This window comes from Lethenteron reissneri, unplaced genomic scaffold, assembly GCF_015708825.2.
Source record: "Lethenteron reissneri isolate LAM-NWPU_2019-01 unplaced genomic scaffold, ASM1570882v1 scaffold_518, whole genome shotgun sequence".
Classification (NCBI taxonomy): Eukaryota; Metazoa; Chordata; class Hyperoartia; order Petromyzontiformes; family Petromyzontidae; genus Lethenteron; species Lethenteron reissneri.
In genome coordinates this window covers 1-17043 of record NW_026892040.1, presented here as the reverse complement: position 1 = coordinate 17043, position 17043 = coordinate 1, and the positions used below count along the sequence as shown (strand labels likewise).

Here is a 17043-nt window from a genome sequence, read left to right as displayed (position 1 = left end):
ATATTAAAAAAATTAACCCTAAAAAACGTTTTCACTATAAATCCTTTATATGCGTGGCGGCTAGAGTCCTCTCGTCCTCTGGCTTGAGATGGCTGCCACCTATGGGTCAGCTGATTGTCTGCCAGTATTAAGCAATTGGTAATTAAATATTTAATTTGTTTTCCCTAAACAGTGTAAAATTTTGGAAAAAAAATTTCACGAACATTAATTGTCACGCACAACGAGTCTGTGTGCAAAATGTTAGCTCGATTGGATCACGGGAAGTGGGTTAAAAAACGACCGAAAGGTTTGCACGGTCGTAAGCAAGCAAGCAAGCACGCAAGCACGCGAACTTAATATAAAGGATTTAAAAACACCGCTGTTGCTCCACGTGTACGTGTGCGGCATGTTTGAACACACACACACAGGCGCATCCATCAGTAAATGTCTATTTACATGTATTCACAGACATGTTGCGTAGACGTTGTTTATTTGAACGTACAATATTTTTTGTGTGCCTCTTGAAAGCAACTCTGCCCATTGATGCTATATGACAAAAACGTGACACACACGTATGATTGCAACTGTATGTACGTAGCTAACGGAAGTAAAGTCCCACCACTGCAACATTACCCCGGTTCTTCGGCTCTTTCGACTACTTTGCAAAAGAGACCGGCGCCGGCCAGAACCCAGCCAGCGACATCCTGTCAACGTCCGTACGCTGCGCTTGATCGTGCCAAGGGACAGCCAAAGTTGGACAAGTGAAAGCATCAAGGAGGCCAACAAATAAAATGAAGTCGCATCAACAGTTGGCGAGCGAGCGCTCCCCCTGCCGTGTTGCTGCGACGTCGACGTCTAAGCAAGAGAGACCCGGGTGGGGGGTGGGGGGTGGGGGGTGGAGACAGGGAGGGGGTGAGCGAGCGAGGGGGGACCCCCCAGGCCGTGGAGAAGCAGCCCAGCTGGCGAGATGGCGGCACGCGCTCGTTCCGCTCGAGCGAGTGCTTAAACACCTCCCCCCATCATCTCTGCTCCCTCTCTCTGGCTGTCTGTCGCACCAAGCCGTGCAAGCGCACGTCACGCGACCGACCGCGATTGCCTCGCTAAGCCGCTCGCGTCGTTTGCTTTCACCGTCCTCCAGCCAAGCCGGTCGCCTGGCCCACGTGGCCACGGCTGTCTAGTTCACTTCGGCCCCCGTTCCCCACCCCCCCCGGCAACTCTTCTCCCACCTCCCCTCCATCCACATCCCGCGGGGGGGGGGGGGGGCCAGCTCAGCTCAAGTGACGATGAACCTGTTGCTGGAGCGGGAGTTGCTGCGGCCGAGCGGGCTGCCCGGCGCCGCCACGGCCTTCTGCTGGAGCGCCGTCTGCTTGTCGCCCAGCAGCAGCACAGGCAGGACTGTGCACGGCGGCGACGACGAGGAGGAGGAGAGAGAGTTGGAGCGAGGAGGGTCGGCACTGCGACGAGCGACGTCAAATTCGCTCTCGCCGCACGCAAAGCGCTCGCCACACATGAACCGCGACACCTTCGCCGATCTCGTCAAGTGAGCGTCAACCCATCGCGCCAACTCCGCTCATCATCCTCACAGCAGCAGCAGCAGCAGCGGCGGCAGCAGCAGCAGCAGCGGCAGCGGTGGCTTCTGACTGCTCGCCATCGAACACAGGCGGCGGTGGGGATCACCGCATCGCGCGGCGCTTTCAGACGCGCTTCTGCGGCCGTCTGCAACGCTCTTCCGATAATAGGAAGCCACTGGAGCTACGCACTTTTAAATTATCCACGTTGACAAACTCATTTCTTTAGAACTGCTTTTTGTGCTTAGTTTGTTGTCCTTACCCCGCACCTCTGGTTAACACTAACCGCTACACCACCGCTCCCCTTAACACACACCCACTCACGTACACACATGCAAACATACATACTTGCATACAAACACGTAGTAGATACGCATCAATTCACGAGACCCGTATCAGTTGGAATTCGTCACGCGAACGTGCGACGCGATCGTCAGACCTGTGCACCAGCGGTGATTGTTGTTGTTGTTGATGTTGTTGTTGTTGTCGTGGTTCCCGAGCGCCGGCGATTGAGAAGCACCCCCCCCCATGATCTAAACGTGACGACAGAAACGTGGCCGACGCCACCAAACGCACCTTGAAGCGGTTCCTGAACTTTGCGCTGACGACGTAGAGGGCGACGGGGTTGACGCACGAGTTGAGGGTCGCCAGGTTCATGCCGATGTAATTCAGCACGAGCAGGAAGCTGCAGGGGGCGGTGGTGGTGATGGCGGCAGAGCACACACCCGTTGTGAATCAGGAGCCAGGAGACCTTCACATTGCATCGGGGCCACGCACAGAACCCAGCCGTAGCCCAACCGCGACGAACACGGCCACGCTCCGAGCGGCGTGACAACGACACGCCGGTGAAGCGTTGATCGCAATCGGATCAGAATCTCAATATTGATTTGGACTTGGAGGAGGAATCCGATGAGCTACGAAGCTCTCTCCCCGCAGCTGTCCCGTAGGGGCGCGACAGAACGTCGCAACAGCAAACAACGCCAATGAGTGCAAAGTGTCCTCGGTCCGGCGAGACGCCCCCCCCCCGCCTCCCCACGCTGTTGAGCTGCGATGTTTTGTGGGGGGTCCCATCCACCCCCCCTCGTTTACCACGCCGCTCGCATGACACGATCCGTGACACGATCCGTGACGCGATCCAGCTGCGCTCGTTCACCGGCCACGTGCCGTTGTTCGCGTTAAGGGGGCCGTGTGAGAAGCAAGCCACCGGGGGGGGGGGGGGGTGTAGCGGGTGCGTCGGACGTTCACAACAACGCCCTGGAGGAAACGCGGGGCTGGATGGAGTGGGGGGGGTGGGGGGCATTGGCATTGGTGAAACATGACAGAGCAGGACGCTCCTAAAACAAACCCCACTCTTGACACTCGCTGAGTGTATTCTATTGCCAAGGGCGTCGTTTGCAAAGTAGATTGAGAACGACGCCTCTTCGCAAAGAACACTTCGCGTTCAGTTCGTCGTCCTTACCCCCGCACCTGCGTGAGCGCGCTCGGCTACGTACGGTGCCAAAGAAGTTCCCGCGCAGGGCGTGGTGGTTGCGATTGGTATTACACTGCTGCTGCTGGCTGCGATATTCACGCCAGAGGTCGCAACCAGGTACCCGATACCCGTACCCTACCCGATACCCCGGCTACCCGTACCCGGCCGGGTACGGGTACCCGTTTGCGACCCTGGTGCGGCCGGGGTACGGGTAGCGGTAGACCGTGAGTCACTGGTGATCACCGGGTGTCACTCATTTCCCAATGACTTGTCTCTTCTCATAATTCAAGTTCCTAAATCAACCCACCCGCGCCTGCAACGTGGCTTCATCCCAAGGTCGCAATCGGGTACCCGATACCCGTACCCTACCCGTACCGGCCGGGTACGGGTAGGGTAAGGGTAGGGTACTGGTAGGGTACGGGTAGGGTACAGGTAAGGTACGGGTAGGGTACGGGTAGGGTCTGGGTACGGGTAGGGTCTTGGTTAGGGTACGGGTACGGGTAGGGTACGGGTACGGGTAGGGTACGGGTACCCGTTTGCGACCTGGTGCGGCCGGGTATGGGTACGGGTAAGGAATCAAAACCCGTTTGCGACCTCTGATTCACAGCGAAGACGATACAATTGACTCTTCATTCTCCCATGGGACGAGGAGGGCACGAGTAGAGAGGGAGAGAGGGGGGGGGGGGGGACGGTTCGGGGGTGCCCCCCCCACCTGAGCAGCTCGCAGCGGTTGGGGTCCATCTCGTCGTAGACGGTTCTCTTGAGGATGCGGCTGAGATGCAGCGGCAGCCAGCACAGCGCAACAACACCACCGCCAGGCAGAACACCGCCTTGCCTGCCTCCCGTTGCTGTGTGTACACACACGCACGCACACACGCGCACGCACACACACACGTACACACACACGCACACACACACACACACGCACGCACACACGCACGTACACACACACACACATGCACACACACACGTACGCACACACACACACGCACACACACACGTACACACACACGCACACACACAACGCACGCACACAGACACGTACACACACACACACACGCACACACACACGTACACACACACGCACATACACACGCCACACACACACACGCACACACACACGCACATACACACACACGCAAACACACGCAAACATCCGTCGAATCAACATCTCGCAGTTTCACGAATCGTTCAGTGACAAAGTCGGAGAGCGAACGTCACGGACCCCTCCCTCCCCTCCTGCCCGCCACCGCAAATCGGTTACGTAACCGCACAACCACGGGGAGCCGTTCGGCCTCCAGCCGATGGGGCCGGCGGTACCGGAGGGAGGTCCCGAGGTTCGACACCTGCTTGAGGTGCTCGTCGATGGCGCTGCCAATGGTTTCGCTTCTTCACCCAAGCATCTCGACGGTCGTGAGCGTGTAGAAGACCGCCGCGCAGGCCAGCGGCATGCAGAAGTAGAAGCCGAACAGCCACCAGTCCTTGGCTTTGGCGTAAAACTGCGAGGGCCCAGACAAGAGGTTTCGTCAGAGTCAGGCGGGGCGACAAATCTCCTCGTGGGATAGCCGAGCACAGGGTTGGTGGAGTATCTAATTAGCTGCCTGTCTCTGTGAGTGACTGAAAGACAGACTGTGTGTCAGAGGTCGCAATCGGGTACCCGATACCCGACTACCCGTACCCTGGTGCGGGCCGGGTACGGGTAGGCCGTGAGTCACTGGTGAGTAACCGTTTGTTACTCATTTCCCAACGTCTTGTCTCTTCTCACAATTCAAGTTCCTAGAATCAACCCACCCGAGCCTGCAACGTGGCTTCATCCCAGAGGTCGCAATCGGGTACCCGATACCCGTACCCTACCCATACCCGGCTGGGTACGGGTACGACTGGATACGGGTACGGGTACCCATTTGCGACCCTGGTGCGGCCGGGTACGAGTACAGCAACCCGGACAAAAAACATTCGGTGACGATTCACATCCCCGTTTGTGCCGACCGGAGTTTGCGAAACCACCCCCGCCCCCCCCCCCCAGGTTACGGCGACGCCGGTGGTTGCCACGTTCTTGACGCGCCGTGTCGCACCTCCACGAAGCTCGTCTGCGGGATGACCATGCACGTGTCGAGCGTCCGGTTGCGGTATTCCCAGGACAGCGTGTCGAAGGCCAGGAGCTCGGGGCACCGCCAGCACCAGCGACAGCGTCCAGATGGCCAGGACTTTAAGCGCCGTGAGCAGGGAGAGGCCCACGCACTGGAGGCGGTCCCAGTGCGCGACCGCACGGTACCCTGCGTAGAGGGGTCACGGGAGGGCGAACAAACACACCGGGGGTGCTTGTGCCTGCACGCGGAAAGATGCTTACATCCACGTCCGCATCGGTTAGCCCTGGGGGGCTGTAATGGCGCCTGTGATCCCCCACGGCACCACACCCTTGGGGGGGAGTGCTATATAGGCGGTGAGCCGGTGGGCTCGGGGTTCAGTGTTTAGCTTAAACCAGAGAAGAGAGAAGACCGGCTAGATAGGCCCTGGGACTTCCCCTGGCTCGCCGTGCTTCTAAGGAGCAACCAGGGCAAGCCAGTGGCGTGGCCCCCAGAGCCCAGAGCCGATGTTCTTGTAAGAGCCGGTCTGGGGACTCAGGGTGCCGTGATCCCAGCTTGGCCAGAGCTGGATCAGCTAGCCTCCCCTAGCCCTGTAGTGGAGGACCTGGGAGTAGGCTAGCCGGGTTAGAGACAGTGGGAGCTCCCTGTTAGACGGGTGAAGTGGCCGGTCTGGTGACTCAGGGTGCCGTGATCCCAGCTTGGCCAGAGCTGGATCACTAGCCTCCCCTAGCTCTCGAGTGGAGGACCTGGGAGTAGCTAGCTGTGACATAGATTGTGGGATTCTCCCTGTTAGACGGGTGAAGGGGACGATACCCCTGCGAGTGTTGTATACATTGGCCTGTGCTGAGTGAACCGTTTAATAAACCTACTACAACCGACTACACCTGCACAGCCACCAAAGATAAAGGCAATGACCCCCCCCCCACCCGTGTAGCCTGTAACAGCTGTTGTCTCGCCGGTGGCGATGTTTACACACCGCACCACGTCCTCATTTGAGGCCGAGTCTACCTAGGGAAGGCCCAGGACCGGTTCAAAATAATCGTCACCGGTGTTGGCCGTGAGCGGGAAACGGGCGATCGCTTCGGGTCCTGAAGGCAGAGGAGGGGGCGGCCAAGTTGGTGCTGGTTGGTTTGTCGAGGCGAGAACTCGCGAGTGAGCGGGACGGGTCTCGCTCGCAGGAGCGCGAGCTGGATCAACACGTTGACACGTGCCGCATGTTTTGGGAAGCGGGGATTAGTTTCGGCCGCGTCCGTCCGGTTTGGCAACCTGAAACAATGTGTACGCACAGCGGCTCACCACATCCATCATACAGATCGCTATGTCTGTGGCTGCTAGACGGCGCTGGTGCCATCTACAACAGTCTACCAGGAAGTCGGACAATATTCAGTGAGAAATGAGGTTCTGGGTGACACCCAAGGAATGACACCGTCACTTAATTATCTAAAATACTGTTGTAGCCTGCTGCTTATAACAGAAGGAGCAGAAGGGAGGAGGGGAGGGAGGAGGAGGAATGTAAACTCTGGAGATGTACTACGACTGTTCCTATTCTATTTGTATGTTACCAGGCAAGGCCCACTCAGCTGTATACGACCTGGCCCAAAACGACAGCTCAACGAAGTAGCTGATCACGTGGGGACATTTAGAGCAGCAGCCAAATAGCATTTATAATCAAACGCATGTTTTTGTCTTAATTGTGGAGGGAAAAACCAGAGGACTCGGAGAAAAAAATACACACGACCACGGGGAGAATATGCAAACTGGAAATATACAGCAGCAGCAGGCGTCAGGGTCGAGATCAAACCCACGACTTCCTGTATACCAGGCGAGGTAGTTAACCCATTTACATTTTTCTTCTGATTCCGTACACGTATGTCATGCACACGTATGTCATGCACACGTACGTCATCGGAACGGAATTGGAAGAACAACTAAAATAAAATTACTTTATCGGTAACCGAGGCTCCCACAAGGCCATGCGGGAGGGAGTGTGGCTATTGCGACCTCTGGGATGAAGCCATGTTGCAGGCGCGGGTGGGTTGAGTCTAGGAACTTGAATTGTGAGAAGAGACAAGACGTTGGGAATCGTGTCGTGACAGTTCTCCGCGGTGAGCACGATGTCTTCAGGAACACGCCTCTCCAGACAAAGTTCACGCCAACAAAGCGCTTTGAGCGCTTCCGAGATTTGAGCCGTGAACGGGAACAGCGAGCGGCCGGGTCTCTCCTCACCTGTCTCCGCTGAGCACGCACAGGCTCAGCGCGCTGATGCCCAGAGAGGCCTTCTGCACGAAGGGCACCGTCTTGCACACGGTGGCAACCGAATGGCAGCTCTCGGCGTGCAGCTGAGAAGATAAGAACGCACCGCACGCACCCCGCAGGTTTTCTCTGGAAATGAATTGAGGAAATGAATTGGGGTCTCCCAAACATCAACAACAACTATACTCTTAGTTCTTTCGGTAAAGTCACCATGTAGGCAAAAAATGAAATAAAAAGTAATAAAAATAAAACAATAAAATCACGACGTTTCGGAGGCAACACAAGTCCTCCGTCATCAGGTGGGACCGTCACAGCCAGTCACGAAAGCTTCAAATCTAGAATCAACAACAACAACAACAGTTCTAGATTTGAAGTTTTCGTGACTGCAAGGGTCCATGCTCTTTGGTGTTTTCGGTAAAGTCCACGTAGGTGAAAAAGAAATAAAAATAAATGAAATCACGACGTTTCGGAGGCGAACACAAGCTTCCGTCTTCAACAACAAAAGTCTCCAGAAACTTTTAGAGGCCTTTTTTTTGGGGGGGGGGGTAAAAGTCAATCGAGTTAATGATCACAACAAAAGGTTTTTTGTGTTAGGTCGCGTAAGTAGAAATGTTGTGTCCTAACCCTCCACCACCCGACACAGCCAGTAAGGTTTGTCACGTAACAACGCGCCAATTCCACATTCCCATGACAGTGGCGAGTCTGCTCATCGCAACACCGCTGTTGACTTCAACCATCATGGGGTAAAACCAGGGGCGGTTTCTTCATTAGGGCGAGTGGGCGACGCACCACCAATGTCATTCAACCACAGAGTCACGCTAGCCGTCACTGCAGCCTCTGGATATAGTCCAATCAGCGTCATGTCACGTTCTGTGGAGTACCCGCCTCTTTTTTGGGCGATTTCACTCCGGCTGAGAATCGCCCCGAGTGGCCCCATAGACTTACATTCAAAGATGTTTTTTTCGAACGGCGGGCGCTGCAATGCATTCTCTATGGCTTCCGGGAGGGCTCGCACTAACGTGCTTACGTCATCATACGTGCTTACGTCATCATACGTGCTAACGTCATCATACGTGCTTACGTCATCATACGCAAGCACGTTTCATCCAACAATATAATTTGTGGCCACCTAGTGGAATCTTTAATAAATAAACTTGAGTGGTTTGTTTTAATAGTGAGTATAGAAACAAACAAGATGTATTGTAAGAGTCACTTTATTTTTCATTAATATTAAAGAAGTGAAGTTGCCTTTACAGGGCTTAAGCTGTTAATTTATCCATTGCATGGGTGGACCTTATCCTTATCAATCATCCAGACATTTGCCCCCCCTGAGAGATTTTGCAGGAGCCGCCACTGGGTAAAACATTTCTTTTTTGTAATTGAGGCATCGTCGTTTCATCTATGCATTTCTATTGTTATATACAACAGTTTTTACACTTTACTTTGGCCAGAATATTCCTAAGTTAGTGAATAACAACTGGATATTAGCCAATTAACTTTTTGCGAATATTCTCTTTGTATAACAAAGTCTGAATATGTATTGACACTGGAGGAGGAATCCGATGAGCTATGAAGCTCTTTTTCACAGATGTCCAGTAGGGGCACGGGGTCAGAACGTTAGAACAACAAAGTGAAAAAAAACCATGACAGTCTATATATAGTTACGTGTATATAGTATCCAAGTGTACGTACGTATGTTAAACCGCTTTCACGCCACACATAGCCGAGCGTGCTAATCGGCTGCAGACACGCGAGCGTGTTGTACACACACACAGGTACACACACACACAGGTACACACACACACACACAGAGGTACACACACACACACAGGTACACACACACAGGTACACACACACAGGTACACACACACACAGGTACACACACACACAGGTACACACACACAGGTACACACACACATGTACACACACACAGGTACACACACAGGTACACACACACAGGTACACACACACACAGGTACACACACACAGGTACACACACACACAGGTACACACACACAGGTACACACACACACAGGTACACACACACAGGTACACACACACACACAGGTACACACACACACAGGTACACACACACACACACAGGTTACACACACCACAGGTACACCACACACACACCAGGTACACACACACACACAGGTACACACACACACAACACACAGGTACACACACACCACACATGTACACACACACACACAGGTACACAACCACACACACAGGTAACACACACACACAGGGTACACACACACACAGGTACACACACACACACAGGTACACACACATGTACACACACACACACAGGTACACACAGGTACACACACACACAGGCACACACAGGTACACACACAGGTACACACACACGCACGGTACACATACACAGGTACACACACACACAGGTACACACACAGGTACACAGGTACACACACAACACAGGTACACACACACCACGTAGACTTTGGCGACCAATATTATCCATAAGGGGATTGTTTTGGGGATTAGATCGCGCAAATAATAAAACACGCGACCTCTACGATGGTTGTACATCCGTCGCATGCTGTAGCTGGGGGGGGGGGGGGGGGTGACACGCTGGTGTTTCGCCTGTGAGGCAGTGCTCTGGAGGCCGGGATTGGTGGATCACGCAGAGATTCGTCAAACTCCCAACCCACTGGGGCTGCGAGGCGCCCTGGAGATGGGCAGTCCACAAAGTGGTCTCTGGAATCCATCACGTGCAGAAGCTACACAGATTGGCCAAACATCCTCAAGCAGGATGCTCGTTCTACAGAGTCTTGAAACTCCTTGGGGCTTTTCTGGATACATCAGAGGGAATTGTTGCTGATTTCTGTCCATCTGTTTATCACCCATATGGAAGCAAACGAAATGTTGAAGCAGTCTATATAATTCAACGCTTTAAAGCTTGCTACTTATCAAGTCACACACGAGGTGCGTGGTGGAGTGGTAGTAGTGGCGGCAGTGGTTACCGCACAGTAATATTGAACCGGCGAGTTGAGTTCAATTCCCAGCGATGGTCAACATCAGTGACAAGTGACATCTGAACTGGTCCTGCCCCAACCTGTCCCTGGCCAGCACGGCGAGGCGTGGTCAAGCAGGCCGCGTGGCTGACGCGGCATGGGGAGGGCCCTCATCCAGGCAACACCCTTCTCAAAGTGGGTTGACAGAGGACTGTCAATGAGAGTTGTGTTCAATGTTCATTAAAAACAATGATCCACATTCTTGTTTGTTTGGGGTAAGGCAACCCGTGGTGGCTTCAATGCCATTATTATTGCCGTCACCCCCCCTCTCACACCCGACAATATTCACGAATTGCATAATCATCACGTGGTAGCAGCACGTGACTAAGAACTCGAGTTGTTATTGATACCGCACCACGTGCGCGCGTCCTCCCCCCTCCCCCTCCTCACCTTGTACACGTTGACGGGCATGTCTACGACGATGTAGAAGAGGTCTCCGAGAGCAAGGCTGGCGATGAGGACGCTGGCCTCGTCGCGCATCATCGACTTGTCCCCGTAGACGACGAGCAGCAGCGCCGCGTTGCCGACGCTCCCCACGAGGAAGACGACGCTCGCCACGGCCGCGTTGACGCGCTTGAAGACGCGGCCCACCCGCTCGGCGCCAGGCACGGGGGCGGCCTCCTGCGAGGTCTGGGTCCAGGTGGGGAGGCCGAGAAGGAGGAGGAAGACGGAGGAGGAGAGGACGAGGCCATCGCTGGACTGGTCATGGTCTGGGCGTCTGTCCCCTGGGACTGCTCTAAGGGTGCAAGTGACGGCGGGTTTCCTTGGCCGTGTACCGAGGCCAAGCCGACCAGGGTGGCCAGGGAGAGGCACAAGAAGGTGGACGTGAGCCTCCTAGGGGTGGACATCGTGGTCGAGGTGGCGGTGTGTGTGTGTGTGTGTGGTCACGCTGGGTGTGAACTTGTGTCCACGTGCTCCTCCTGCTGATCCTCCCGGGCAAAGTTCACTTTGGTGTGCAGCTTCCGGGTGAACAATTTTTTTTTAGAAATATTAAAAAACCCCCCACGCTTTCATCTTCTTGGCTCTTTCGGTGAAGTCACGTAGAAGGGACTTTACCTAAAGAACCAAGAAGATGAATCCCTGCAGGTCACGAAAACTTTAAATCAAACCCCCCCCCCCCCACGCTTTAATTAAATGTCACTGTCCCAGATGCCCTCCCCGTGCCCCCCCTCCCCATCGCCCCTCCCCCTCCTGCCACCCCCCCCCGCCCCTCCCCCCCCCCCGTGCCCCCCCCCTTCCCCCCCTGCCCCTCCCCCCCCGTGCCCCCCCTTCCCCCCCCGCCCCCGTGCCCCCCCTTCCCCCATCGCCCCTCCCCCCTCCTGCCCCCCCCCGCCCCTCGGCGCGGGCTGCTCAGAGGACACAACTCCAGACGGAATTTGTTAAATAATAAAAGCGTGTTATAAACAAACCCATCTAGGATAACATCAATCCTCGCCGTAAACCAAGTATCTGTCATCTCAAAACATGAAAAATTCGCAAATGTATTTGTTTGGCTTGTTTTGTTTACAAACACATCACAACGGACGTATTAGAACAGAAAAAAATATAAAATAGATTTTGGTTCTACGTTTGGAAACTATTCCTCGCTGTTGTGTTTCATCGTCAAACAAACTCCCCCCATTCTGCCCCCTCCCCCTTCTCCTCCCCCCCTCCCCCTTCTCCCCCCCTCCCCCTTCTCACTCCCCCTCCCCCTTCTCACTCCCATAGAGACCCCACAGAGATCCATAGACACCCATAGAGACCCCACAGAGATCCATAGACACCCATAGAGACCCATACTCAGAGAGACTCACACAGACCCACAGACATCCAGGGACTCGTATAGATCCATAGAGACACACGGAGAACCATCATCATCACGGTGAACATTTCTAGTAGCAGCCAAACAATCTGAACGTGTGCAGATGTCAACTCGACATGTGGAGGGGGAAAACCCGGAGGACCCGGTGACACATATACAGCAGCAGCAGCAGGGTTGGGATGGAACCCACGACCTCCTGTAGACCAGGCGAGGTAGTCACATCTCATAACTACAGAGAGAGACACAGACTCCACATATACAGCAGCAGCAGCATGCATCGCCAGGGTCCGGGATGGAACCCATGACCTGTAGACCATGTGAGGTAGTCAACATCTCTTAGCCACAGAGAAAGAGACGCAGACTCCACATATACAGCAGCAGGCATCGTCAGGGTTTGGAATGGAACCCATGACCTCCTGTAGACCAGGCAAGGTAGTCAACATCTCTTAGCCCAGAGAGACGCAGACTCCACATATACAGCAGCAGCAGGCATCGCCAGGGTTGGGATGGAACCCACGACCTCCTGTAGACCAGGCAAGGTAGTCAACATCTCTTAGCCACAGAGAGACGCAGACTCCACATAGACAGCAGCAGCAGGCATCGCCAGGGTTGGGATGGAACCCACGACCTCCTGTAGACCAGGCGAGGTAGTCAACATCTCATAGCCACAGAGAGAGACGCACACTCCACATATACAGCAGCAGCAGCAGGCATCGCCACGGTCCGGGACACACACGCACACACGGCGGCCAACTCAGACCGTATTGGTCACCCCGTGCCCCGTATAAACACTCAACGTTCATCCTGCAAAGTCCCATCATCACAAGGGAAAGAAACACAGATAGACGATTACGATTTGTTGCCCGCATTGCAACGTCTGTACGCTGTGTGGGCCTGAAAAACTCGCCTGTTGCAAGAACACGGGTCGAGCGCACGGGTTGGGACGTCACGGTGGGTGGCACGTGCGTGTGGTGTGACTCCCTGAACCCTGCGGGTTCCGTGGTGACCTGTGAATACACTTGATGTCTCTTGCACACCTCACCCCGTGTCTGTCTCCGCGTGTGTGTCTCTCGCGGTGTGGGAGCGGTGGTGCAGCGGTTAGCGCTACGACCCGGCGATCAGAGTTCGATTCCGGCTCACGGCCAACCCGCCATGACGATTATCTGAAACCTGTCCTGGGCCTCCCCTAGGTCGACTCAGCCTCAAAGCGAGTAGCTGGTGCGGTGTGTAGCGAACATCGCCACCAGGGAGACGAAGGCGGCCGGGCGTGGTGCTGGTCACCCACCGCCACCTCGTGTGTAGCCACAGTGAAGGGGGGTGAGAGGGGGGGGTGGGGTGGGTGAGGGGGGGGGGGTGAGTGGGGGGGGGTGAGTGGGGGGGGGGGTGAGGAGTGGGGGGGGGGGTGAGTGAGTGGGGGGGGGTGAGTGGGGGGGTGGTGAGTGGGGGGGGGTGATGAGTGGGGGGGGGTGAGTGGGGGGGGGTGAGGGGGGGGGGTGAGTGGGGGGGGGAGTGAGGGGGGGGGGTGGGGGGGGGGTGAGTGGGGGGGGGTGAGTGGGGGGGGGGGTGGGGAGGGGTGAGAGGGGGGGGGTGAGTTGGGTGGGGGGTGAGTGAGGGGGGGTGAGTGAGTGGGGGGGGGGGAGTGAGGTGGGGGGGGGTGAGTGGGGGGGTGAGTGGGGGGGGGTGAGAGGGGGGGTGAGTGAGTGGGGGGGTGAGTGGGGGGGGGTGAGGGGGGGGGGGGGTGAGTGGGGGGGGGTGAGAGGGGGGGTGAGTGAGTGGGGGGGGGTGAGTGAGTGGGGGGGGGGAGTGAGTGGGGGGGGGGTGAGTGGGGGTGAGTGGGGGGGGGTGAGTGAGTGGGGGGGGGGTGAATGGGGGGGGTGAGTGGGTGGGGGGGGGTGATGAGTGGGGGGGTGAGTGAGTGGGGGGGGGGTGAGTGGGGGGGGGGGTGAGTGAGTGGGGGGGGGAGTGGAGGGGGGGGTGAGTGGGGGGGGGGGTGGTGAGTGGGGGGGGGGGGTGAGTGGGGGGGGGGGGTGGGGGGGGTGAGGGGGGGGGGAGGGGGGGGGGGGGTGAGTGAGTGGGGGGGGTGAGTGGGGGGGTGAGTGGGGGGGGGGTGAGTGAGGGGGGGGTGGTGAGTGGAGGGGGGGGGGGAGTGGGGGTGAGTGAGTGGGGGGGGGTGAGTGAGTGGGGGTGAGTGGGGGGGGGTGAGTGAGTGGGGGGGGGTGAGTGAGTGGAAGGGGGGGTGGGAGTGAGTGGGGGGGGTGAGTGGGGGGGGGTGAGTGGGGGGGGTGAGTGGGGGGGGGTGAGTGAGTGGGGGGGGGGGTGAGTGGGGGGGGTGAGTGAGTGGGGGGGGGTGAGTGGGGGGGGGGGGAGTGGGGGGGGTGAGTGGGGGGGGGTGAGTGGGGGGGGGTGAGTGGGGGGGGGGGTGAGTGGGGGGGTGAGTGGGGGGGGGGGGGGGGTAGTGGGGGGGGGTGAGTGGGGGGGGTGAGTGAGTGGGGGGGGTGAGTGGGGGGGGTGAGTGGGGGGGGGTGAGTGGGGGGGGTGAGTGGGGGGGGGGTGAGTGGGGGGGGTGAGGGGGGGGTGAGTGGGGGGGGGTGAGAGGGGGGGGTGAGTGAGTGGGGGGGGTGAGAGGGGGGGTGAGTGGGGGGGGGTGAGGGGGGGGGGGTGAGTGGGGGGGTGAGTGGGGGGGGGGGGTGAGTGAGGGGGGGGGTGAGTGAGAGGGGGTGAGAGGGGGGGTGAGTGAGTGGGGGGGGGGGGTGAGTGGGGGGGGGGTGAGTGAGGGGGGGGGTGAGTGAGAGGGGGGGGGGGGTGAGAGGGGGGGTGAGGGGTGAGTGGGGGGGGGGGGTGAGGGAGGGGGGGAGTGAGGGGGGATGAGATGGGGGGTGAGAGGGGGGGTGGGGGGGGGGGGTGAGTGAGGGGGGGGGTGAGAGGGGGGGGGTGAGAGTGGGGGTGAGTGAGTGGGGGGGGGGTGAGAGGGGGGGTGAGTGAGGGGGGGGGGGAGTGAGTGGGGGGGGGTGAGTGGGGGGGTGAGTGGGGGGGGTGTGGGGGGGGGTAGTGAGGGGGGGGTGGTGAGAGGGGGGGGGTGAGTGAGGGGGGGTGAGTGGAGGGGGGTGAGAGGGGGAGTGAGGGGGGGTGAGGGGGGGGTGAGAGGGGGGGTGAGTGAGGGGGGGGTGAGGGAGTGAGGGGGGGGGTGAGTGAGAGGGGGGTGAGAGGGGGGGGTGAGAGGGGGGTGAGTGAGTGGGGGGGTGAGAGGGGGTGAGTGGGGGGGGGGGGTGAGGGGGGGGGGAGGGTGGGGGGTGAGAGGGGGGGTGAGTGAGTGGGGGGAGGGGGGGGTGAGTGAGGGGGGGTGGAGGAGGGGGGTGGTGAGAGAGGGGGGGTGAGAGAGGGGGGGTGAGAGGGGGGGGGGGTGGGTGAGTGGGTGGGTGGATGGTGAGTGGGCGAGTGTGTCTGTGTACCTGTGTCTCTGTGTGTATATGTGTGTTGTCTGTGTGTCGTGTGGGTGTCTGTGTGTTTGTTTAGCAGCACTTGCCCCACAAAGTGTGTGGAGGCTACACGGGGGAGCTTTGCGGTGTAGTGAAGGATGTGCGGGCGGGTGGTCTGGTTGCCCACAGCCTCAAGATTGCGCAACTTTGACAACGATCGTCACGAGCGGGTGGTGGTGGTGCTGGTGGTGTGGTGGTGGTGGTGCTAGTGGGGTGTGGGGTGGGCTGGTGGTGGTGGTGGTGGTGCTAGTGGTGGTGGTGGTGCTGGTGGTGGTGTGGTGGTGGTGCTGCTGGTGTGGTGGTGGTGGGCTAGTGGTGGTGTGGTGCTGGTGGGTGGTGTGGTGGGGTGGTGGTGTGGTGGTGTGGTGCTGGTGGTGGTGTGGTGGTGCTGGTGGTGGTGCTGGTGGTGGTGTGGTGGTGGTGGTGGTGTGTGCTGGTGGTGGTGGTGGTGGTGCTGATGGTGCTGGTGGTGGTGGTGCTAGTGGTGCTGGTGGTGCTGGTGCTGGTGGTGGTGGTGCTGGTGGGTGTGGTGGTGGTGGTGGTGTGGTGGTGCTGGTGGTGGTGGTGGTGCTGGTGGTGTGGTGGTGTGCTGGTGGTGGTGCTGGTGGTGGTGGTGTGCTGGTGGTGTGGTGCTGGTGGTGGTGGTGGGTGGTGGTGCTAGTGGTGGTGGTGGTGGTGGTGCTGTGGTGGTGGTGGTGCTGGTGGTGGTGGTGCTGGTGGTGGTGGTGGTGCTGGTGGTGGTGCTGGTGGTGCTGGTGGTGCTGCTGGTGGTGACGTTGGGCCGCCTCATTAACATAATTTATTCAGTGCGGGGTCGCTCGTGGGAGGAGCGTGGCTTGTAACCCGAAAGTGACGTCATGTCACTGCTGCTGCTGCCGCGTGACGTCACGAGGTAACAGGAAGCTGCCGCTGCTGCTGCGTGCTTACTGAAATCCGAGGTGAGATTTCTCATCGTTGTGGTGGTGTGTTGTTGTTGTTGTGTACCAAGGTAGAGCCTCGCTGTTTCTCTCTCTCAGGGATGTCAATTGAGTAGCAGCGAGTGTTGGAATCGATGTCCAGATTGGAACTTTGCCCGCGGGGCCTTGCCTCCTGCCCTCGCCTGATGCGTTCAAGTTTAATTCTCTCGCTCAAGATAAATTTGTCTTCACGCGGCTCGCTACTCTGTAACTTTGGTTATTGTAGATATTAACGCAGTTTTTTTCGTGTTTTTATCAGCCAAGCCCGCTCGAGCTGCTATACCGCTCTCGTTTCAGAAGCGACCTGCCACACAACAACAAGGCGAGGCTTGTCAACACGTGGCGCTGTTCACTCTGGACGCGGCACCGCGAGTCGGTGTCTGTGGGTCACAGGCGCTCAGCGCC

General features: G+C 57.9%; 1 pseudogene; it reads right to left on the bottom strand.

The window, feature by feature from the left end:
* Positions 1 to 1252: 1252 nt before the first annotated feature.
* On the bottom strand, positions 1253 to 11253 carry LOC133339886 (endothelin receptor type B-like; annotated as a pseudogene).
* Between the last annotated feature and the right edge of the window lie 5790 nt (positions 11254 to 17043).